This window comes from Capsicum annuum, chromosome 9, assembly GCF_002878395.1.
Source record: "Capsicum annuum cultivar UCD-10X-F1 chromosome 9, UCD10Xv1.1, whole genome shotgun sequence".
Taxonomy (NCBI): domain Eukaryota; kingdom Viridiplantae; phylum Streptophyta; class Magnoliopsida; order Solanales; family Solanaceae; genus Capsicum; species Capsicum annuum.
The window spans coordinates 72448967-72475304 of NC_061119.1; positions in this window are offsets into that span (position 1 = coordinate 72448967).

Below are 26338 nucleotides of genomic sequence, written 5' to 3' on the forward strand. Positions count from 1 at the left end.
TTAGCTATATTGCATGATTTCTAGTTTCTTAGGCATTTTATCAAACACCTTACATGCACATCTTAAGCATAGGTCAAATCATTAAATTATACATCATGAACAATCAAATTTACAAGTTTCTAACTCATATGATATCATGAAATTCAAAAAAACATATAAAGATTCCATCTTGGGAATCACCGATATCAACAACATGATCATCAACACCCAACAATATAGAAATCATACTTTATAATGAAAAAGAGGGTTTTTGATCTTTACGGATGAAAGGGATCTATAAATCAACTCACATATATCTTAGAAGGAAGATTCTTGATGATTGATGGGGGAATTTCCTTGAAATTGGATCTTCAAGCTTAGTTACGAAACCCTAGTTGTCTTTCTCTTTTAGTGCTCTTAGATGATGAGCTTTGAGATGATAATAGGGTTGTAATATGTTTAAAAGCTACATATTTCGTAGGATTAAGTTTAGGGACGTGTAAAGAGTGTTAAAAGACTTAATTACCCTTAAAATAACTCACAACGGAGTGATTTTGGCACCTGGAACTGACTTAGGCGACGCCCAAGTGATTGCCTAAGCTAGGTTGGGTGGCGTCTAACCAATCGTCTATGTTTGGGTTGGGCGGCGCCTAACCAATCACCTATCCCTACTGTCTCTCACGAAAATAGGCATAACTTTTTGCTCGAGTATTGGATTAAGGTGAAATGGGTATCATTAGCAACCTAATTCGATTCTCTAAAATGTGGTGGTTCTAAATCAGCCAAAATACCACATTAACATCGAGTTATACTCTTTCAAAGATGACCCTTGCAAAATCAAACACTAAAACTTGATGGATTCAAAAACTCTTAGCTTGTATTACCTTAAGTGACTCATATAAAGATGATTAATGCATCATAAGCTATCCTATCACTAGGATATTCATTGTCAGTTATGTACTCAAGTATGAATCACAGGATAGGAGATTTCATATGTAGGAATACTTATTCACTTCCTAGCTTAGAAACATGTGGGGTATTATAATATCTCCCCCTTGGGAATATTCGTCCTTGAATGAGAATTTACTGAGAAGGGATATAAGACAATAGAACCTAAACTGAACATGAAGAACTGAAACTTGATCTCATGACTGACATGCTAAACATACTAAACTTGTGCATATCTGATGCACGGACAACTGACACATGAATGCATGACTGAGTATGAAATAGTTAATAGGTACCATGTTTATACTGGAAACGTGAACGTGAAACTAAATAAGATTAAGGAGAACTGTTACCTTGATCTTGATCTGAATTGGTGGGGAAGAGGTGAGGATACTTGGTATGTATATCTGCTTTTGCTTCCCTAGTAGCTCCCTCATGAGACTGATTTCGCCAAAGAACCTTGACTAGAGGGACTTCTTTGTTCCTCAGTCTACGAGTCTGATAATCTAAGATTTCAACTGGAATATCTTCATAGGAGAGGATGTTCTGAATGTCGATGCTCTGAATAGGGACAACAACTGCTGGGTTACCCAAGCAGTTCTTTATAAAATAGACATGGAAGACTGGATGGACTGAGGCTAGATCTGAAGGCAACTCAAGCTCATGAGCTACCTTGCCGAAGCAATAAATAATTCTGAAGGGACTGACATACCAAGGACTGAGTTTCCCTTTCTTGCCAAACCTCTTCACTCCCTTCATAGGAGAGATCTTAAGATAGACATAGTCATTGACCTCAAACTCAAGATCCTTTCTACGAATATCTGTATAGGACTTCTGTCGGCTCTGAGCATCCCAGAGTCTCTCTCTGATCAACAGAACTTTCTCTAAAGCGTTGAATACTAAGTCAGGACCTATGATTGAGGCCTCACTAACTTCAAACCAACCAATCAGAGATCTACATCTCCTACCATAGAGAGCTTTGAATGGAGCCATCTGAATACTTGAATGATAGCTATTGTTGTATGCAAACTCAATCAAAGGCAAGTGGTCGTCCCAACTTCCCTTAAAGTCAATTGCACACACCCTTAGCATATCTTCAAGAGTCTGAATGGTCCTCTCTGCTTGACCATCTGTCCGAGGATAAAATGCTGTGCTGGGATGGACTTAGGTAACGAGACCCTTTTGGAATGCTTTCTAAACGTGAGAAGTAAAATGGGTACCTCTGTCTGAGATGATAGATAGTGGAACATCGTGTAACCTGACTAACTCCCTAATATAGAGTTTGGCATAATCCTCAGTGGAATAATAAGTATGAATAGGAAGGAAATAAGCTGACTTGGTTATTCTATCTATAATGACCCAGACTGAATCATGCTGATACGAGTTCTAGGCAAGCCCGTCATGAAGTCCATGTTAACTTCTTCCCACTTTCAAGTAGGAATGGTGAACTCTTGCATGGAACCACTAGGTTTTTGATGCTCTATCTTAACTTGCTGATATGTAGAGCACTTAGCCACAAACTCTGCAATATCTCTCTTCATCCCACTCCACCAATAGATCTCCCACATGTCACGGTACATCTTAGTAGCCCCTGGATGAATAGAGTATTGCACACCATGCATTTCTGCAAGAATTTTCTGCCTCAATTCATCTGTACCTAGAATACATAGACGACCCTGACAACAAAGAACACCATCTCCCTCTTGGGAGAAAACCTCGACTTTCGATTCTAAACTGACTTTTTGAGCTTGACAAGGCTAGGATCCCTGTGTTGTTTTTCTTTCACCTCGGATACTAGAGATGACTCTGAACTACTATGAACACATACACCGCCCTCTGAAGAATCGACTAAGCGAACGCCTAGTCTGGCAAGGTGATGGATCTCCTGAGCCATCTTTTTCTTACTATCCTCAACGTGAGAAATACTACCCATGGAGAGTCGACTGAGAGCGTCGGCCATAATATTGGCCTTGCCCGAATGATAAAGAATACTCATGTCATAATCCTTCAAGAGCTCTAACCACCTTCTCTAGTGAAGATTGAGATCTTTCTGGGAAAAGACATACCAGAGGCTTTTATGGTCTGTGAAGACATCTACACGAACTCTATAGAGATAATGCCTCCAAATCTTCAAGGTAAAAACTACCGTTGCTAACTCAAGATCATGAGTAGGGTAATTCTTGTCATGTGGATTTAACTGTCTGGAGGCGTAGGCTATGACCTTACTATGCTGCATGAGGACACAACCTAAAACCACTTTGGATGCATCACAATAGACTACAAAACTGTCTGAACCATCTGGAATAGCTAGAACTGGAGCGAAGGTGAGTCGAGTATTCAACTCTTAAAAGCTCTTCTTGCATGAATCTGACCACTGAAACTTAATCTTGTTCTGAGTCAATCTGGACATGGGAGATGCAATAAAAGAAAATCCCTCGACAAACTATCTGTAATAGACAGCCAAACCCAAGAAACTCCTAATATCTGATGGAGATACAGGTCTGGGCCAGTTTCTTACTACCTCAGTTTTCTGAGGATCTACTCTAATTCCATCACTGGAAATAATATGGCCAAGGAATGCTACTGATCTTAGTCAAAATTTGCACTTGCTGAACTTAGCGAATAATTAGTGATCCCTGAGAGTCTGATCACGCTCTGTGCAAGAATAGAACAGAATATCATCTATGAAGACTATGACAAACATGTCCAAATACTACTTGAACACACGGTTTATCAAATCCATAAAATCTGTATGGGCATTGGTAAGAACAAATGACATAACTAAAAATTTGAAGTGACCATACCGAGTATGGAAAGCTATTTTCAAAATATCACATTCTCTAACTCTGTGCTGATGATAGCCTGATCTGAGGTCTATCTTGGAGAAGTAACTGGCACCCTGAAGTTGGTCGAATAGATCATCAATCCTGGAAAGAGGATATTTGTTCTTTATCGTGACCTTTTTGAGTTGACAGTAATCAATACACATCCTGAGAGAACTGTCTTACTTGTGTACGAATAATACTATCGCACCCCATGGGGAAATGCTAGGTCTGATGAATCCCTTATCTAAGAGATCCTTCAACTGATTTTTTAGTTCCTTGAGTTCTGCTAGTGCTATTCTGTATGGAAGAATAGAACTGAGTATTTTTGGCACCTGGAACTGGCTTAGGCAGTACCCAAGTGATTGCCTAAGCTAGGTTGGGCGGCGCCTAACCAATCGCCTATGTTTGGGTTCGGCGACACCTAACGAATGGCCTATCCTTACTGTCTCTCACAAAAATGGGCATAACTTTTTGCTCGGGTATTGGATTAAGGCAAAATGGGTATCGGTGGAAAGATAATTTGATTCTCTAAAATTTGGTGGGTATAAATAAGCCAAAATACCAAATTAATATCGAGTTATACTCATTCAAAGATGACCCTTTTAAAATCGAACACTAAAACTTGATGGATTCAAAAACTCTTAGCTTGTATTACGTTAAGTGACTCATATGAACATGCTTAATTCATAATAAGCTATCCTATCACTAGGATATTCATTGTAAGTCATGTAATCAAGTATGAATCACAGGATAGGAGATTTCATACATAGGAATACTTATTCACTTCCTAGCTTAGAAACATGTAGGGTATTATAGTAGCCAAGGGGTATAGGACCGTAATACTGATTAAGAAGATATACATATCCAGGCTCATGGTCTATGATCAGTAGATAGAAGAGGCTAAGATTACGAAAAATAAGAGAGAGAATAAGAGAGCTAGAATAAGTAGCTTCAACTTCACCAAGCCTAAGTCAGATAGTGGTAATCATTCTCAGTTTCACCTAAAATCTTTAGTTCCAGCTCTGTCCTAAGCCTGTTCTCCAATACCAGAAGTCAGAGATGGCAATAAATATAGGGCACAAATCCCTAAGGATCAGGGTAGTATTAGCAATGTCCTAACAAATCCACTTTGCCAGAAGTATGGCAGAAACCATTAGGGTGTCTGCAGAGCTGGTAGTGATGTATGTTTTAGATGTGGCAAGCTAGACCATAGGGTAAGAGAGTGTCCTCAGGTGTATTTGCAGATTTAGCATAATCGTCCCTCAGCTCAGCTCATTTGCCAAAATCAACACGATGCTGCTTCCAGTGCCATTAGTGGGTATCGCCCAAATAAACTCTATGCACTTCAGTCCCGACAGGATCAGGAAAGTTCTCTTTATGTGGTCATTGGTACGTTATAATTCTATCATTTACATGCTTATACATTTCTAGATCTAGGAGCATTTTTGTCCTACGTAACTCCTTATATAGTTGTTGACTTCAGAGTTAGTCCTGAAATCCTAGTAGAGCCCTTTTCAGTCTCTACCCCAGTTGGTAAATCTATCATAGCCCAATGGGTATACAAGAAATTTTTGGTTATGGTATCTCAGAAAGTTTCTTCAGCAAATTTAGTAGAGTTAGAGATGACAAATTTTGACATTATTCTCTAAATGGATTGGCTTCATTCATGCTATCCTTCAGTTGACTGCAGAAACATAATTGTATATTTTTAGTTTCCAAATAAACCTATCCTAAAATGGAGGGACAGTACTTCAGCACTTAGGGGTCAACTTGTTTCCTACCTAAGCTTGACGTAAATAATATCTAAGGGTTGTGTCTATCATCTTGTTTGATTTAAGGATTATTGTTCTGAGACTTCTAGCCTTGAGTCAGTTCTTGTAGTATGTGAATTTCTCGATGTATTTCTCGAATATCTTCTAAGAGTTCGTCCCGAGTAGGAAATTAACTTTGGAATAGACCTTCTTCCAGATACTTAGCCTATCTCTATCCTGCCATACAGAATGGCTCCAGCAGAACTCAGGGAATTAAAAGAACAATTGAAGGATCTCTTAGATAAAGGATTTATCTTTCCTAGTGTCTCCCTGTAGGGTACACCTGTTCTTTTCGTGTGAAAGAAAGATGATTCTCTCAGAATGTGTATTGACTACCATTAGTTGAACAAACTCACGATCAATAATATGTATCCACTTCTTAAAATTGATGACTTGTTTAACCAACTTCAGGATGCCAGTTACTTTTCTAAGATAGACCTTAGATCAGGCTACCATTAGCTTAGAGTCAGAGAATGTGACATTCCAAAAATAGCTTTCAGAACTCGGTATAGTCACTTTAAATTCTTAGTCATGTCATTTGGTCTTACCAATGCCCCAACAGCTTTAACAAACTTGATGAACCATGTGTTCAAATAGTACTTAAACATGTTTGTTATAGTCTTCATTGATGATATTTTTGTCTACTCCTGCAGTGAATATGATCATGTAACCCATCTTAAAATAGTGTTACAAATCATCAGAGCCCATCAGTTGTTCGCCAAATTTAGTAAAGGCTAATTTTTCCTAAGATCAGTAGCTTTCCCTTGTCATATAGTTTTCGGTGATGGCATTAGAGTTGATCCTTAAATGACCAAAGCATTAAGGAATTAGCCTAGACCTATCTCTTCATCAAATATCAGGAGTTTCTTGGGTTTGGCTGGCTATTCTTAATGGTTTTTTAAGCGATTTTCATCTATTGCATCCCCCATGTCCAGATTGACTCATAAAAAAGTCAAGTTCCAATGGTCAAACTCTTTTGAGAAGAGTTTTCAAGAGTTGAAGACTCGACTTATTACACCCCCAACTTTGACTTTACCGGATGGTTCAGATGGGTTTGTGGTATCTTGTGATTCTTCCAGAGTTGGTTTATGGTTTGTTTTTATGCATATAGGTAAGGTCATAGCCTATGTCTCTGGACAATGTAAGACCCATGAAAATAATTATCCCACTCATGATCTTAAGTTGGCAGCTGTTGTGTTTGTCTTAGAAATTTAGAGGCATTACTTTTATGGAGTATATGTTGAAGTGTTCACAGACCATAAAAGCCTGTAGTATGTGTTTTCTCAGAAAGATTTGAACCTGTGTAAGAGGAGGTGGTTAGAGTTGTTGAAATATTATGACATAAGTGTTCTGTACCATCCAGGTAAGGATAATGTAGTGGTTGATGCTCTTAGTAGATTATCCATAGGTAATGTGGCTCACGTTGAGGATGATAAGTAGAAGTTAGTTTAGGAAGTTTATCAGCTTACCCGACTAGGGTTTGCTTAGTCGGTTCAGCAGAGGGTAGTGTCTGGGTGTAAAATAGTTCAGAATCATCCCTGGTTTCCAAAGTAAAAGAAAAATAGTACAGGGATCCCAATTTAGTTAAACAAAAAGAGTCAGTCAGAGATTAGAGAGTAGAGGTTTTATCCTAAAGGGGGAGATAGTGTGTTGCGTTACCAGGGTTGGTTATATGTGCCATGAGTGGCTGGTGTGAGACAGTAGATTCTTACAAGAGTGCATGGTGTGCGCTACTCGATTCACCCAGGGGCCACCAAGATGTACCACGACTTGCAAGAAATCTATTAGTGGAGTGGGATGAAAAGAGATATTGTAGAGTTTGTAGCTAAGTACTCAATATGTCAGCAGGTTAAGATCAAGCATTAGAAGCTTAATGGGTCTATGCAGGAGTTTAATATTACCACTTGGATGTAGGAGGAAGTGAACATAGATTTTATGATGGGTCTGCCCCGTACTCGTCACCAGCATGATTCGATTTGGGTCATTGTGGATAGGATGACCAAATTAGCTCATTTTTAAACATTTCATACCTCTTATTTAGTTGAGGATTATGCCAAACTCTATGTTAGAGAGCTGGTTAGATTGCACAGAGTTCTATTATCCATCATGTCAAACAGAGGTATGTAGTTTACCTCTTATTTTTGGAAAGCATTCCAAAAGGATATTGGTACCCAAGTTAACCTTAGCACGACCTTCAACCTTCAAATAGGTGGTCAATTAGAAAGGACCATTCAAACTTTAGAAGATATGGTAAGAGCATCCGTTCTTTATTTAAAAGGTATTAGGGATGACCATTTGCCTTTGATTGAATTTGCATATAACAACAACTATTATTCTAGCATTCAAATGGCCTCGTTTGAGGAATTTTATGAGAGTAGATATAGATCTTCCATTGGTTGGTTTGAAGTGGGTGAGGCCACAGTGGTAGGGCCTGAATTGGTATTTGATACCGTAGAAAAAGTTTAGTTGATCAGGGAAAGGCTTAAGACAGCTTAGAGCCGACATAAATCATATACATATGTATGAAAAAAAGATCTAGAGTTTGAGATTGGTGAATATGTGTATTTGAAAATCTCACCTATAAAAGGAGTGAAGAGGTTTTGCAATAAGGGGAAACTTAGTCCCCAATATGTCATTCATTACCGAATTCTCAACCTTTTTAGAAAGGTGGCTTACGAGCTTGAGTTGCCTTCAGATCTAGCTTTAGTGCATCAAGTGTTTCATATCTCCTTGCTAAATAAATGTATACGTGACCTAGTAATTGTAGTCCCTATAGAGGGTATTGGCATTTAGAACAGTCTCTCTTATAAGGAAATCCCAGTTGAAATCCTCGATAATCATGTTCGCAGACTGAGGAACAAAGAAGTTCCTCTAGTCAAAGTTCTTTTGTGGAATCAGTCCATTGAGGGAGCTACTTGGGAAGCAGAAGTAGACATGCAGACCAAGTATCCTCACCCCTTATTTGCAAAATCAGACTCAGCTCAAGGTAATAGTCTTCCATCGATCTATCCAGTTCCATGTTTAAAATTTCATTTATGAGTTTTATATCAATTTAGTTGCATAACATCCTTTTATCATTCATACCTTCATGAAACATCTCAGTCATGTGTTATGCCTTTACAATTTAGTCATGCTTAAGTTGTACGTGTTCAGTATATAATCTTAGTCTATCAGTTCTATCAACTTAGTCAATCTCATTCGAGGACGAATGTTCCCAAGGGGGATATATTGTAAAACCCCTCAGAATCCTAATTGTTTGAGTCCTTTAAACTATGCCAAAAGAGGTCTAAACTTAGAAAATATTAGCTGTGCTAGGAATTAGTCATTTTAAAGCCCCAAAACTTTGAGGAATTTATTTATGACCTTCCTGACCTTAGAAAGTTAGTTTTTAAGTTAATTCATGATTGGGGAAGTCAATAGTACATCTTGGGTGAGTTTCAGAATTTTCAGACAAGCATAAAAGCATGTTTAAAACTCCAAAATAGTGACTCATGGCAATTAGCCAGTGGAAAACTACCCAGTCCGGTGCTGGGGGGAACCTGTGATGCAGACCGCAATGCCCTGCATAGAGCGGCACTCCAGAACCAACAGCGCCCCGGCTAGTCAAGTCTAGATAATTTTTGTAGTTTTGTTCCTCATTTTTAAGGAAAAATGAGTTATTTTTTCTTCACCCAATAACTCCATAAGACGGGATTAAATCCCCAAATAGAATAATTGCTCATCCTTTTCACAAAATCCTCTCAAGAACAAGCCCTAGCTTCATCAAGTTTAAGAATTATGTCTCAAGAACTCACCATAAACTCCATGAAATTAACAATCAAGGTATGTTAGGTGTTCATCCAAGGGTTCCCTTCCACCCTTGGAGTTCAAGAACCTCTTTTAAACTACAAGATGATTACTTTTATGGATTTTATGTTGAATTTGATTGTATTCATGATTATGATATTTGGGTTTCTAATCCATGTTTTATGACAAAATTCATGTGAAGTAATTAACCTATGTATAGTCATGTGGATTTATGTTTAAATTCCCTTGAAATTGTAAGTTTGGATTATAATTATGATGCCTACATGTTTATTATCATTATGTGCATAACTATGCTCCCTAAGTGTTTGATAAAATGTTCATGTGGGTTGAATTTGAATAAAGAAATCCTAACATGCTAGAATGTATATAATTTTCAACCATGCAAGTTAGATAAAATGCCTCAATGGATGAATTGTGACAAAGTGGCTAGTTATCATACTTTAATGATTGTGCTATGTTTTGCTTTCAATGCTATCGAGTCCTGGGGGTATACAACACCTAAAATCTAGTTGTTTACTTAGAATTTTAGTAGCTACAAAAAAGTCTCAGTAATGTCACTTACAATAGTACTCAGTTTGTTACAGAAGTCAGTGTATTCAGTTAGTTAACAGAACCTAGTGAACTCAGTCCAGTTCATTCAGTTAGTACGATCAATAATAGTTTAGTCAAGCCTAGTACAGTCTAGAAATCAATTTAGTGTCCTTTCAATTAAAAGTAGGATTTAAAACCAAGCAAACCTCGGGATGAGGGCATTCTTGCTAGGACAGTTTGATCTTTAGTTACAATCCTTGCATTATAGAACTAGCCAGCGTAGTTTGAGATGTCTTCCTGCCAGATAAGGGTTGAACAATCTTGTATGGGTTTTTCTACTAGTAAGGGTTGATAAAATGTCTTCCTACCAGATATGGTTAAATCATAGATGATATTTGTATCCCTTGGAAAGGTGCTAACACCCTTTAAACTAGGGTCATAGGTTGGACCCCAACTCAGTTTATAATCGGGGTATGTCGGTTCGATGAACACTCTCATAGTTAAAGTTTTAGTTTTAGTCTCAGTATAAAACTTAAGTTTAGTTTCGCAGAACCAGTACTGTGAGCCACAGTCACCCAACTTAGTGTAGAACTAATTTTAGTTCCACAGAATCAGGACTATCAGAAACAGTCACCCAGCTATAAGTAACTCAATTATTAGTAATTCAGTTACCAGATATCTTAGGTACAGTAAAGTAGATTTTCATGCAATATTGAACAGTTAGTATTTATAGTAGTTTCAGATATATATGTACTCTCATTCAGTTATACTCATATTACTCATCCAGTAATTGTTCATGCATATGAACCCTTGCATATCAGCCTACCTCACTTGGCAAACCAGTATATTCAAGGTATTGATGCATACTCTTTCTTTTGCACTATGATGTCTTATACCATACTTTCAGATGCATGGGCTCCTTATCGTACTTAGCAGCTTAGCCTATCAGCAACATATTTAGTGGTGAGTCCTCATAATTTGAGGATAGAGTTATCATCTCAGTATTTCAATAGTTCAATATATTCAATAGACGAAGTTCATTGGGGACTTGTCCCATCAACTTCTTTTTCAGACAGTTAGAGGCTTTTAGACTAAATTATTTTAGACAAATGTTCAGTTTTCAATATTTATTTATCAATATTTGATTTTAGTTATAAACCTTATTGCAGATTCAGCCTAATTTCTATATTTATTTCTGTACTATTATTCACTAATTGCAGCAGGCACCTGTTATGGGTTAGCTTATGGTCTTTTAGGATTATGAGCATCGTGTGATATCTGGGGTGCAGACTCGGGGTATTATAGTTATATAAGAGAGATTTTATCCCCGATCTAAGAAAACATATATATTAAGGTGAAAGGCACAAAGCATGCCAATGACAACTTCTGGTGAGCTCTCCTACTCCTGATGGTATGGTAAAGCATAGAATTAATTCTGGCACTGGCCGCGACCAGTACTTAAAGATACACCCTATCGAGGGATAGGGAGACCTGGAAAAGCTGTTGGATTTGAAACATGAGTCTAAGGATGAACATCCATACTTCCATGTTTAGTATATGGACACTCTTTTATCCTATAGCCTAACTTGATACAATTGTAGAAACACCCTTTGCCCATCAAAAACACTCCCCAGGATAGGTCCTACCATACTTAGCACATATTAGGTAACTAGACCTCCCGATACACTATTCTGAGACCTAGAATTTAAAGTCCTTCCCCACTACTTCTATCTAGACTTAGGTGCAAGGGCATTGGCTGAAGATGGCGCAGACACTGATGAATAACCCTAAAACTATAAATGACTTCCCCCTTTAGACCATGGCTGATAATATTCAAACTATCCAGTCCTATCCCTCTTGTTTCTATTCTCTCTTTTCTTTAAAGTATCTACCTAAATCTGTGCATCATGAGCCATTAACCAAGAAATATACATATCCCTAACCAGCATGGCAGTTGTAATGCCCCAATTTTTTGAACCAGAATGCTACACGATACTTATGACTCCGAAGGACCACAAGCTAACCCATGACTAATATCTATACCTGTACACTATATAATATACTTGTAAAATATGGAAAACATGAAAAATAGGCCATAAGGTTCAACTGAATAAAGAAATTGTTAAAATATGACATCTGTGTGGGTAGAAAATACCTAAAACAACTGAATTTAAACTGAATCTGAATACTGAATCTGAAAACCTCTAAGCACTGTCTAAATAAGGAGTTGAGGGAACATGCCTCCAACTAACTCCATAAACTGAAAACTAACTGAATTAATAAATGAATAAATCAAGTAATATCATCCTCGAATGAAGAGGACTCATTGCAACTCTATGTGCTGAATGGGATGGCTACTGCTGGTCTAAAACTCGTGTCTCTAAACCTATGGTGTAACATAAAAAGAACGCACCATAGCACAAATGCGCCAGTACAACTGGAGTACTGAGTATATGAGTAAGGTAGGCTAAAGTGAAGAGTTTACATGCATGAATAATGCTAACTGACTGACTGATATGAACATAAGAGTGCAAACATACATACATAGTAACTGAGATCGTGAGTACGTGATAACTAAATCTGTACACTAGTACATGGCTGAAACTATAGTTCTGATAACATGAAGGGCTGCGTCTGACAGTCCTAAATCTAGTGGAACTTTCTGAGTCCCATATTATAACTAAATTTGACTCTATCTAATAGTCCTAGTGTACTGATATCTAAAGAACTGTCTGAGTTCTTTTACTGAGACTGAGACTGAAACTGTGGGAGGTAGTTGTTTAACCGACATGCCCCATGTATGCTAAAATAGCTGAACTGGAGTCAATCATTTCCCTGATTGGAAGGGTGTCAATACCATGCCACGAGTAAAGACATGCTGTGAGTGACCCTTAAATCTGGCAGTGTACCCAAAAGAGAATGACTGATGTCTACCCCATTAACCCTTAAGCTGGCAGTGTTGATGTCTCAACCTATGCTGGCTACATAGTTCTGGAACACAAGAATTGCTTTTAAGAATCACACCTTCATTTAAAGAAGGTGAGTTCCCATCCTTGGTTTTGCTCGGTGCTAACTCCTACTCCCTTCTGAAGAGACTGAACATGATTTAACTGACTATACATGAACTAGGTTTACTGAATTTATGTTGAATGATGGAATAATACTAAGAACTGACTGAGATCATGAGGTTTTTGAGGTTTTATGAGTCATATGACTGACTGAATTCTATAGAACATGGGTTGACTGAAGATATCGTGACAACATCACATGGCTCTAGGCACACAACTATAGTTTCGGATACGAATACCCCGAGGACTCGATAGAAGGAAACTGACACACATGACATGACTTTATCACAAGATTTGAGTCCATAATTCATAAAATCATAAGTAAGGGATAGTGTGCTTCATGAGTCTATTCAACATCTCAAACATGGTAGGGAAAGCATGGATACATTTCGTGTGCATGTTCTATAAATCCATTATCACACATGCTTCACACCACAACAATAGCAACACATAAAAAGCATGGAATTCATATTGAATGTATAGCTAATATGGACTTGTCATTTAGATATCATAGAATCATATAAATATTAACTTCTAGCATCCTAGGAATTTTAACAAACACCTTGCATGCACAACTTGGGCATAGGTTTTCTCAACAAATATTAATCATCTTGAACCACCTAATTTCATGGGTTTTAACTACAACATGCATACTTCATGGAAATCATCTTAAAATAAAATTCTAAAGTTTAAACAATGGTCATTGACACGAACAACATCACATATCAACAAGGAAATTAAAGTTTCTCATTTGAAATCATGGTTCTTGAACTCTATGAATGAAAAGGGTCCATAGATGAACACTACGCATATCTGACTCAAGGTTCTTGATGTTTTCAAATTGGAAGGATTTGAAATCCTTTGATTCTTGAAGAAGATTGAGTCTTAGTCTTGCAGATTTAATTTAGGGAGAAACCCTAGTTGTTGTTTGTGAAACAAAAGTGAGCAGAATAACTGCATTTTGACTTATCTGGTTATATATAGGCGGGTGATAAGTGACTTAAATACCCCTGTTAAAATGACCTGGAAATAAGCTGAATGTGGCGTGTGATGGTATGACTGACGGATTTTTAGACTCCTAGTAGACCGTCATTCAGCCCGTCAGACGTTGACCAGAAATAGGCTTCACTGGATAAGGGTTGACGGCCTGGCTAATGGTACGTCACAATTTTGACGGCCCGTCAACTCGGTCGTTAGTCATTATACAGAACATGGCTTAACTGGCATGGCTTTGACGGTCCAAGTGGTGGTCCATCACTAAGTTGATGGTCCGTCAACTTTACCATCAGGACTTAACCAAAATAGGATGCTTTTTCCTTTGAAGTGAAGGTCCGATTGGTGGTTTGTCACTAAGTTGACGGTCCGCCAACTGGGACGTCGCACCTTGGCGATTCTGACCATTTCGAGTAAAACGTCCATAACTCCTTCGTCTGACACCAGATTTGGATGAAATTGGTATCGTTGGAAAGCCAACTCAATTTCCCACGTGATAGAAAGTGAAAATCTAAAAAATAATGCATGTACAAAAACAGATTTGCATTTCAAAGTAAGTCCTAGCATTCTTGAGATGATTTCTAGCTAGGAAAAAGATAGGAGTATTACAATATCTCCCCCTTAAGAACATTCAACCTCGAATGATACTGAATGGGAGGGGAAATAATGATCTGAACATGAATAGCTGGAACATGATCTCATGACTGACAAACTGTACATAGCATACTGATCATGCATATCTGATGCATGGATAACTGATACATGAATACGTAACTGAGAAATATGATAAACTAAGTTTCTCAAGGTGATAATTCATAGCTGATGCATGATTAAATACTATACCAACACATGAATGAATGTCTGAGTACGTAATGTCAATAGATACAAAGTTTATACTGAATGCTGAACGTGAAACTAAATAAGCTTAAGAAGGACTGTTACCCTGAGCTTGATCTGAATTTGTAGAGAAAAGGTAAGGGTAATTGGTACGTATATCTGCTTCTTTTTCCCAAGTCTCTCCCTCATGAGACTGATTTTTCCAAAGAACTTTGACTAGAGGGACTTCTTTGTTCCTCAATCGACGAGTCTAATAGTCTAATATTTCAACGGGAATCTCTTCATAAAAGAGGCTGTTCTGAATGTTAATGCTCTGAATAGGGACTATAACTATTGGGTCACCTATGAAATTCTTGAGCAAAGAGACATGGAAGACTGGATGGACTGAGGCAAGACCTGAAGGCAATTCAAGCTCATAAGCTACCTTGTCAAAGCGACTGAGCATCCTAAAGGAACCGACATAGCAAGGACTGAGTTTCCCTTTTTTTTCGAACCTCTTCACTCTCTTTATGGGAGTGATCTTAAGATAGACATAGTCATTGACCTAGAATTCGAGATCCTTTCTACGAATATCTACATAAGACTTCTGTCGGCTCTGAGCCCAGAGTCTCTCTTGGATCAACTAAATTTCTCTAAGGCGTCAAATACCAAGTCAGGACCTATAACTGAGGCGTTAATAACTTCGAACCAACCTATTGGAGATCTTCAACTCCTACAATAAAGAGCTTCAAATATAGCCATCTGGATACTACAATGATAGCTATTGTGGTATGCAAATTCAACCAAAGGAAAGTGGTCTTCCTAACTTTCTTTGAAATCAACTGCATATGCCCTTAGCATATCTTTGAGAGTTTGAATGGTCCTTTCTACTTGACCATCTTTCTGAGGATAAAACACTGTAATGGATGGATTTGGGTACCAAGACCTTTTTGGAATGCTTTCCAAAAGTGAAAGGTGAACTAGGTACTTCTGTTTGAGATAATAGATGAGGGAACATCATGTAATCTGACCAACTCCCATATGTAGAGTTTGGCATAATCCTCAGCTGAGTAAGAAGTACGAACTAGAAGGAAATAAGATGATTTGGTCATTCTTTCTATGATGACCCAAACTGAATAATACTTACTACGAGTACGAGGCAAACCCGTCAAGAAGTCCATGTTCACTTCTTCCTACTTCCAAGTAGCAATGGTGAACTCCTGCATGGAACCACTAGGTTTCTGATGCTTTATTTTAACCTGCTGATATGTAGAGCACCTAGCCATAAACTCTGCAATATCTCTCTTCATCCTACTCCACCAATAGATCTCCCGCAAGTCATGGTACATCTTAGTAGCCCCTGGATGAATAGAGTATCGCGCACCATGCACTTCTGTAAGAATTCGTTGCCTCAAGTCATCTATACCTGAAACGCACAAACAACCCTGACAACGAAGAACACCATCCCCCATTGGGAGTAAACCTCAATCTTCTAATTCTGAAATGACTCTTTAGCTTGACAAGGCTAGAATCCCTATCTTGCTTTTCTTTTATCTCAAAAACTAGAGATAACTCTGAACTGCTCTGAACACATACACCAACCTTTAAAGAGTCAACTAAGTGAACGCCTAGTCTTGTAAGATGATGGATTTGTTGAGCTATTTTCTTCTTGCTATCCTCAACGTGAGAAATACTACTCATGGAGAGTCTACTGAGAGCATCGGCCACAATGTTGGCCTTGCCCGAATGGTAAAGGACACTCATGTCATAATCCTTCAAGAGCTCTAACCACTTTCTCTGATGAAGATTGAGATCTTTCTGAGAAAAGACATACTGGAGACTCTTATGATCTGTGACAACGTCTATATGAATTCTGTAAAGATAATGCCTCCAAATATTTCAGGCAAAGACTACGGCTAGTAACTCAAGATCATAAGTAGGACAATTCTTATTATGTAGATTTAACTTTCTTGAGGCATAGGCTATGACCTTACCATACTGCATAAGGACACAACCTAAACCTACTCTGGATGCATCATAATATACCACCAAACCATCTGGAATGGTTAAAACTGGAGTTGAGGTGAGTCGAGTCTTCAATTCTGGAAAACTCTTCTCACATAAATCTGACCGATGAAACTTGACCTTCTTCAGAGTCAATCTGGACATAGGAGATGCAATAGAAGAAAATCCCTTGACAAACCATCTATAATAGCCATCCAAATCCAAGAAACTCTTGATATCTGATGGAGAGATAGAGAGAGGCCAATTCCTTACTGCTTCAACTTTCTGAGGATCTACTCTAATGCTATCACCGAAGATAATGTGGCCAAGTAATGTTACTAATATTAGAAAAAATTCACACTTGCTAAACTTGAAGAATAGTTTATGATCTTTGAGAGTTTGAAGAACAATTCTGAGATGATCTGAATGATCACGCTCTGTGCGAGAGTAGTCCAGAATATCATCTATGAAGACTATGAAGAACATATCCAAGTACATCTTGAACACCCGGTTTATCAAGTCCATGAAAGCTATAGGTGCATTGGTAGGACCAAACGAAATGACTTAAAATTCTAAGTGACCATACCGAGTATGGAAAATAATCTTCGGAATGTCATATTCTTTAATTCTAAGCTGATGATAGCCTGATCTGAGGTATATCTTGGAGAAGTAACCGGCACCCTGAAGTTGGCCAAATAGATCATCTATTTTGGGAAGTGGATACCTATTCTTGACCGTAACTTTGTTGAGCTGACGGTAATCGATATATATTCTGAGAGAACCGTCTTTCTTATGCACGAATAAGACTGGTGTACCCCATAAGAAAATACTGATTCTGATGAATTCCTTGTCTAAGAGATCTTTTAACTGATCTTTTACCTATCTGAGCTTTGCTGGTGCCATTCTGTATGGCAGAATAGAGATAGGCTGAGTATTTGGGAAAAATAGCAGGATATTCATTAACCACTGAGACTAATTCGACACTGGGAGATTTGGAACTTGAGTCCTTAACGTGCATGAGATGATACACACACCACTTAGAAATCATTTTCCTTGCCCGAAGGTAGGAAACAATCTGACCTCTGAAAGACGAAGTACTACCCTGCCACTCTAAGACAGGTTCATCTGGAAACTGGAAATAAACTATTCTATTTTTGTAGTCAACTGTGGCATAGCAGGAATGAAGTCAATCTATGCCGAGAATGACATTGAAATTAGTTATATTTAATTTGACTTAATCTGCTGAGGTGACTTTATAAAATATCATAACTGGGAAGTTTCTATATACTCATCGGGCTATGCTGGTTTTAACCACTGGGTAGATACTGAAAAAGGCTCTACGAGAATTTTGGGACTAATTTTAAAATCTCCTACTATAAAGGGAATAACAAAAGATAAGGATACACCTGGATCTAGCAAAGCGAAAATATGAACATGGAAATTCTGTAACCTACCAGTAACGACATCAGGAGAATTTTTCTGATCCTATCAGGTCTGAAGAGCATATAGTCTATTTGGGTGTTGCCCACTATTACCACTAAAAGTGGCACCTTGCTGATTCGAGCGATCAGACTGAGCTAGGGAATGGAGATATTTTTGCTGACCTAACTGAGGACAATCCTTGATCTTGTAGCTTGGTTTTGCCATATCCGAAACAAACATCACCACCATCTCTTCAAATACCCTTGTGGTTCTTACCATAATCTAGCATAGGGGATTGGTTCGGGTACTGCTAACACTGCCCTGAGACTTAGAGCCTGGGGCTCTATCTTTGTTACCCTCTCTGAACTTTTGAACTAAAGCACTTGTTGTAGAATAAGCTAGAGTTTATGACTTGGGAAGAAATTGTGAATGGTTTCCTCCCTCAGATTTAGGTGGAGCAAAACTGAAACTGCCTGATCTTGCTCTCTTATTCTTCCTCTCTCTAGTCTTAACCTTCTTATCTTCTATTTGCTGGGCATAGGTCATGAGTCTAGCTAAAGTCATATCACTATTCAGCATCACAGACCTGCACTTGCTTATCTTAGCCCTATTGTCTGCAACTATATGAGGGGTATATCTGGCTAGCTGAGTAAATCAAAGAGAATACTCCTTAACTGTCATGTTTCCCTGCCTGAGGTTGATGAATTCAAGAAATTTGGCTTCCCTCATCTCTTGGGTAAAGAATCTATCTAAGAAAGCCATGACAAATTCCTCCCACTCAATAGGACCTGCACCATCTACCCTTTTGGATTTCCACTATTTGTACCAAGTGTGAGCCACATCTTGCAACTGATATGCATCTAACTCAGCACTCTGAACAGAAGTAACACCCATAATGTCAATGACCTTCTAGACTTGGTCAATGAACTCTTGAGGGTCTTCATCAGACTTAGACCCTGTGAAAGAAGAAGGGTTTATTTGAGTAAAGTCCCGAATCCTAGCTGCTGTGGAATTTGCCACTGGATTGGCCGGAATAGCTGGTGGCCATTCATTATAGGCAGCCACAGACTAAGCAAGTATGGTGAATATGGGTCTAAAGTCCACATGAGAAACATATTCACCCAAAGGATCTTCAAGCTGAGGAGCTGGCTGGTTTTTTCTCTTTGGAGGCATACTCTGTGATAGAGAGAAGAATGGATTAGACTGAGAGTTTAACTTGAGATTATGCTCACTATCATAACATGACTACTGAAAAAGGGGAAGTTATTCCTAAAATATCTTATAGGCTCCTACGCTTAAATGTGGTGCGCAACACACCCATGTACAAGACTCTACTAGATGTGGCTTTTGGACTTCCTAGGACTCTATTCAACCTTAGGCTCTGATACCAAGTTTGTAACACCTCGATTTTCTAAATTGGAATACTACACGATGCTTATGACCTTGAAGGACCACAAGCTAACCCATGACTGATATCTGTACCTGTACATTGTATAATATACTTGTAAAATACAGAAAATATAAACAATAGGACATAAGGTTCAACTGAATAACGAAACTGTCAAAATATGACATCCATGTGGGTAGCAAATACCTAAAACAACTACATATGAACTGAATCTGAATACTAAATCTAAAAACCTCTAAGTACTATCTAAATAAGTAGTTGAGGGAACATGTCTCCAACTAACTCCATAAACTGAAAACTAACTGAATTAATAAATGAATAAATCAAGTAATATCATCCTCAAATGAAGAGGACTCATTGCAACTCTGTGTGCTGAATGCGACTGCTATTGCTGGTCTGGAACTCGTGTCTCTAAACCTATGGTGTAACATGAAAAGAAAGCACCATAGCACAAATGCGTTAGTACAACTGGAGTACGGAGTATACGAGTGAGGTAGGCCAAAGCAAAGGGTTTACATGCATGAATATTGCTAACTGACTGACTAATATGAACGTAAGAGTGAAAACATACATACATAGTAACTGAGATCGTGAGTACATGATAACTAAATCTGTACGCTAATACATGGCTGAAACTGTAGTTCTGATAACATGAATGATTGTGTCTGACAGTCCTGAATCTGGTCGAACTTTTTGAGTCCCGTGCTATAACTGAATTTGACTGTATCTAAAAGTCCTGGTATACTGATATCTAAAGAACTGTCTGAGTTATTTTACTGAGACTGATACTGAAACTACGGGAGGTAGTTGTTTAACCGATATGCCCCATGTATGCTAAAATAGCTGAACTAGAGTCCAATCGTTACCTTGATTGGAAGGGTGTCAATACCATGCCACGGCTAAAGATATGCTGTGAGTGACCCTCAAATCTGGAAGTGTCATAAAAGAGAACGGTGGATGTCAGCCCCATAAACCCTCAAGCTGGCAGTGTTGATGTCTAAACCTATGTTGGCTACATAGTTCTGGAACACAAGGATTGCTTCTAGAATCACACCTTCATCTGAAGCAGGAGAGTTCCTATCCTTGGGGTCGCTCATTACTAACTTCTACTCCTATCTGAATAGACTAAACATGATTTAACTGACTATACATGAACTGGGTTTACTAAATTTCCATTGACTGATGGAATAATACTGATAATTAACTGAGATCATAAGGTTTTTGAGGTTTCTTGAGTCACATAACTGAATGAATTTTATGGAACGTGGCTTGACTAAAGATATCATGACAACATAACATGGCTCTAGGCATACAACTATAGTTTTGGGTACGAATACCCCCAGGATTTGATAGAAGGAAACCGACACACATGACACGACTTGATCGCAAGATTTGAGTCCACAATTCATAATATCATAAGTAAGGGATAGTGTGATTCATGAGTCTATTCAATAACTCAAACATGGTGGGGAAAGTAGGATACATTTCGTGTAAATATTCTATAATTCCATTATCACACATGCTTCACACCACAACAATAGCAACACATAAATAACATGGAATTCATATTGAATGTATAGCTAATATGGACTTGTCATTTAGATATCATAGAATCATGTCAATATGAACTTCTAGAATCCTAGGCATTTTAACAAACACCTTGCATGCACACCTTAGGCATAGGTTTTCTCAACAAATATTAATCATCTTAAACCACCCAATTTCATGGGTTTTAACCACAACATGCATACTTTATGGAAATCATATTAAAATAATATTCTGAAGTTTGAACAATGGTCATTGATATGAACAATATCACATAGCAATAAGAGAATCAAAGTTTCTCATTTAAAATCATGGTTCTTGAACTCTATGAATGAAAAGGGTCCATATATGAATACTATACAAACCTGACTCAATGTTCTTGATGTTTTTGAACTGGAAGGATTTGAAATCCTTTGATTCTTAAAGAAGATTGAGTTTTAGTATTGAAGATTTAATTTAGGAAGAAACCCTAGTTGTTGTTTGTGAAATAAAAGTGAGCAAAATGGCTGAATTCGGACTTCTCTGGGTATATATAGGTGGGTGATAAGTGACCCAAAAACCCCTATTAAAATGACCTGGAAATAAGTTGAACGTGGCATGTGACAGTCCGACTGATGGTCCATCAGACTCCTGGTGGACTGTCATTCAGCCCGTTAGACGTGGACAAGAAATAGGCTTTACTAGATAAGGTTTGATGGCCTGGCTAACGGTATGTCACAACTTTGATGACCCGTCAACTCATTCGTCAGTCTTTATCAAGAATATAGCTTAACTGGTATAGATTTGATGGTCCAAGTGGTGGTCTGTCACTAAGTTGATGATCTGTCAACTTTTCCGTCAGGCCTTAACTAGAATGGGACCCTTCTGCCTTGGAAGTGATGGTCCAAGTTGTGGTCTATCACTAATTTGATGGTCCGCCAACTGGGTCGTCGCACCTGGGCGATTCTGACCATTCCAAGTAAAACGTCCATAACTTCTTTGTCTGATGTCGGATTTGGATGATATTGGTATCATTGGAAATCTAACTCAATTTACGACATGATAGAAAGTGAAAATATAAAAAATAATGCATGTACAAAAACAGATTTGTATATCAAAGTAAGTCCTAGCATTCTTGAGATTATTTCTAGCTAGGAAAAAGACACGGGTATTACAGCAGTCCTATACTCTTTAACCATCAAATAAGACACCCAAAAAACAAACTTTCTCATACAAGCTCTAGAGTCAAATAGCAACTTCGGAGCATACTTAGACAACTAGTGTATTTGAGGTAGTAATCCTTCACTTTTATTGAGCCGTGCCCCAAGTTCATGAACTCCTCCACCTTAGACTCCCTCATCTTATGCATAATGAACTTATCCAAAAAATTATTCTAAAATACCTACCAATACATAAGATCTAAATTCTCACCTAAACCTTTCTTCCATAAAACAACTCAATCATAAGCAACATAGTTCAGCCTATAGAATACCAATTTTAGGCTTTTCTCTTCAGTAACTTACATAATCTGACTAATCTTTCTAACCTCATCAATAAAGAATTAAGGATCTTCATCAACCTTTGACCCATGGAACTTAGGTGGATTCATGCTCATAAAGTCATAACTCCTAGCTATAGCTAAATTATTATTTTGCTGAAGTAAAACTATTGTCTGCTGGTAGCCTTGAGCATTGGCATTCACTGCTTGGGCCAATACTTTGAAGGCAGCCTAAAATTTAGCGTAAGATACATTCTCATTCAGATGGTTGGTGTGCAATGGTGGTTTATCATCATTTCTGTAGGCGTCGACTCGATGAGGAGGCATTTTTATCGTGTAAAAGCATAATTTAAGGCATATAGAGACAACTGTATACATGATATATCATGCAAGAAATAATGATTCCTAAATTGTTTTGTATATACTTTCTCATAAATGTGGTATGCTTTACATCCATGATCAAGACTCAACATAATGTGGCTTGTCTGACTCCCTAGAACTTTTTAAAATCTTAGGATCTGATACCAAGTTGGTAACACCTTAGAAGTACTCCCTTGACGTCACAAGGGGCACAAGACTACGAATAGTCCCAAGGTAACCCATTAAGCCTACTTAAATTGGAACTTATAAGAAAAGTAAATTGACATATTAGCATTTGAATATATTTGAATTCATATTAAATAAGCCTTTAACTTCGACGTCCCTTGACAACTCCAAAAGAAAACAAAAAACATTAATAGCCTGGCAAACCTCTAATACTGACCAGAGAGTCATTGGGTGTAATACCTCAAAAAATTCTTAGCTCAATTTAGCTCTCAGTTACATGTTTAAGGGTTCTAAAACTTGAACATTTCACTAAGTGTTGGGGAATTAGTCATTTTTAAGGCTTCTAAACTTGGACAACTTTTAATTGGTTTTCTTGACCCCTAGATATTGGTTTTTGAGTTAATTAATGTTTGAGGATTTAAGGAGCATATCTCAGAGAAGTTTAGGATTTTTTGGATGAGGTTTGTGTCTTGTTTAGATCATGTAACAAGATTGTCTCTGCGATAAGGCCATGGAGCGACAATAGTCCCAAACTCGAGTTCATCGTATCACGGTTAGAAAATTCAACAATCACAGCTAGATCGCATTGCGGTGACGTTGTTGCATCAAGTTATGAATTTAAATATTAGAGGGGTAATTAGGTATTTTTCCCATCAACCCAATCATTCATAACACGACTTGGGCATCATTTAATGCATAATTTTGCCATTTTTCTGTAATTTTTCTCTCAAGAATAACATTCCTTTCCCCGAAGAACAAGAATTCAATTTCTTTATCCCCAAGAAATAAAAAATTCAAGCTCCTCAAGTTCAAGAACCTTCAAGAAAGTATCAATATTGGTCTTTCTCTTTCAATTTAAAAGCTTAAGGTATGTGGTAGTTCATTCATACGTCCCCGTTCACCAATGGACCCAAAGAATCCTTTTTGGTTTTAAATTATGAGTTTTATACGGTTAAGTTAAAATCTCTTCATGAATCTCTTGTTTATTAAATTTCAAATTATGATTATAAGTGATTTCAAATAGAATGAGTCATATTATGTTTAGAACGTTTTAATTCCCATGTCTTGTTCAGTTGATCTAGGATAAATACCAAAGTTATGATTTTTCCATGAAGTTTAATTATTTCCCTCATGTTTAAGATATTTTCATAAATAAGTTTATGGCTTCACATGTTTGATGAAATGTCCATGTTTGGGTCTTTGAACCATAATCACTTAGTGAACATTTAGGAAATATTTCCCTTTTTTCATGACTCAGATCATGTAGTAGAGGTGTTCCCTTAGGAACTTACGCAGAATCTTACGTTAATCCATTTATGCCAAATTTTCCTTACTATTGAGGTAACAAAAATAGCAAAGCTTAAGTCCTTCAAAATACAGTTTTCTTAGACAGTCCCCACAGATAATTATCGGATTATATGCAGGCTTGAAAGTATCACATCAGTGCTATTATGTTCCAAAGTATGAAGTATTTTATTTATATTCATGAAATCGTGCATTAAGCCAAAGTCAAAGTATTTTTAAATCCCTTCTTAGAATCCTTCAATAACATATGATCTAGAATTATATACATGAACCCAAAAGTTTAGCAGCAGTAAAGTGGGTATATTATTTATATGGATTCAATAGATTTTATATCCATGGGGCTAGTTGTATGAAAGGTTAATCAGTAGGCTTGAAATAGTTTATGCAAGAATTTATGTTATGTATGATTGTATGGGTGTGCTTAGATAGTACCCTTGAGTTTCTAAGTGTGAATAAGGCTAGTATTATAGTATGTGATGTTGTTACTAGCTAAATGATGGGCTATATAAAGTTAAAAGTTGTATATCAGAAGGAATTACTAGCAGCAGGTTTTACACTTTCAGGTGTAGTCTTTTAGGTTGAGTTTATTATTTATATGTATTGTTATATCTCAGATTCTAGAGTAAAGTGATTGTAGTTTAGTTTAGAGTTATTTAAAAGGGTCCTACAGACTTAGAATGATGGCTTTAAGCTAAAGGAGATATGATAGAATAAGAAACCTAGTCATACTCTCAAATTTGGGTAGTGATTCTAGTGTATTATAGAATATCAGTAGGGTAGGAAGATTTCTGACCCATTCTAATCTCAGTGTGAAGTTTTGTACTTCAGTCATCATGATATCTACTCATGCCATACATGTCTTCTCTATGGTCATAGTTCATGTTCATGCATCTAATAGGGAATCATGTACTCTCACAGTTCCTAGTATGAGGAGTTCCAGTTCACACAGCAGTACAAATCATATTCCATGAATTAATGAACTCCAAACTCAAGTCTTGCAACTCATGGCTCATGTACTTATGTTTTACATATGATCAATCCCCATAACTCATGCTACACTCTTGATGGCTAGTGAAATTCAGACTTTCTCATGTATGTTCCCAGATTACATCTCTTTGATAAATCTATGATGTTGATATTCTATTTCTCAAGCCTTAATTAAGTGTCAAAGTTATTTATAATGTTCTTTCATGTTTCAGGTCCTCATGTTTTAAACTTTCAGTGAGTCTACTTATGAAATGATAGTGGCGATAAGTAATTGTTTAGATAAGAGAGGGTAAATATTCCTTGTTGACGAAAGATTATTGTATGCTTTTTTTGTCTAAGGCTATAAGTGTGAAGTAAGATCAAGGCAAATCTTTAAATATATGTAATGGTTAGAAGAGAATTTTATGTGTTTTTATTAGGGACAAAGCTAGGAAGTTTTTATTGATAGAGGTATTAGAGAATATAAGAAAGATGTTTTTAAGGGTTATTTGCCTAGAAGTTCATATGTGGTTATAATGATAGTCTGGAATTTCTTGTTGGTATATAAGTGTAAGAATGCATTGTGCATTAGTAACTTCCTAGTAAGAGGTTGAATTTGTTGTTGAAGTTGTAAAAAGAATTGTTCTTAAGATGTTAAGTTGTGAAAATGCATTAGGTATTGAATTTATGATTACGACTAGTATTATAGTGTTAAGTTTACACTTTGTAGATTTGAGTAGGCATGAACATAGCGAGAGAATTTAGTTTAGCTCAGACTTCAGTAAATAGAGTCAACAGTGCCCATGTGAAGATCCTAAGTATCTTCAAGAGAGGTACAGTGTTGAAGTGGAATATATAGTTGAAAGAGTATTTGAAAAGTATGTCTC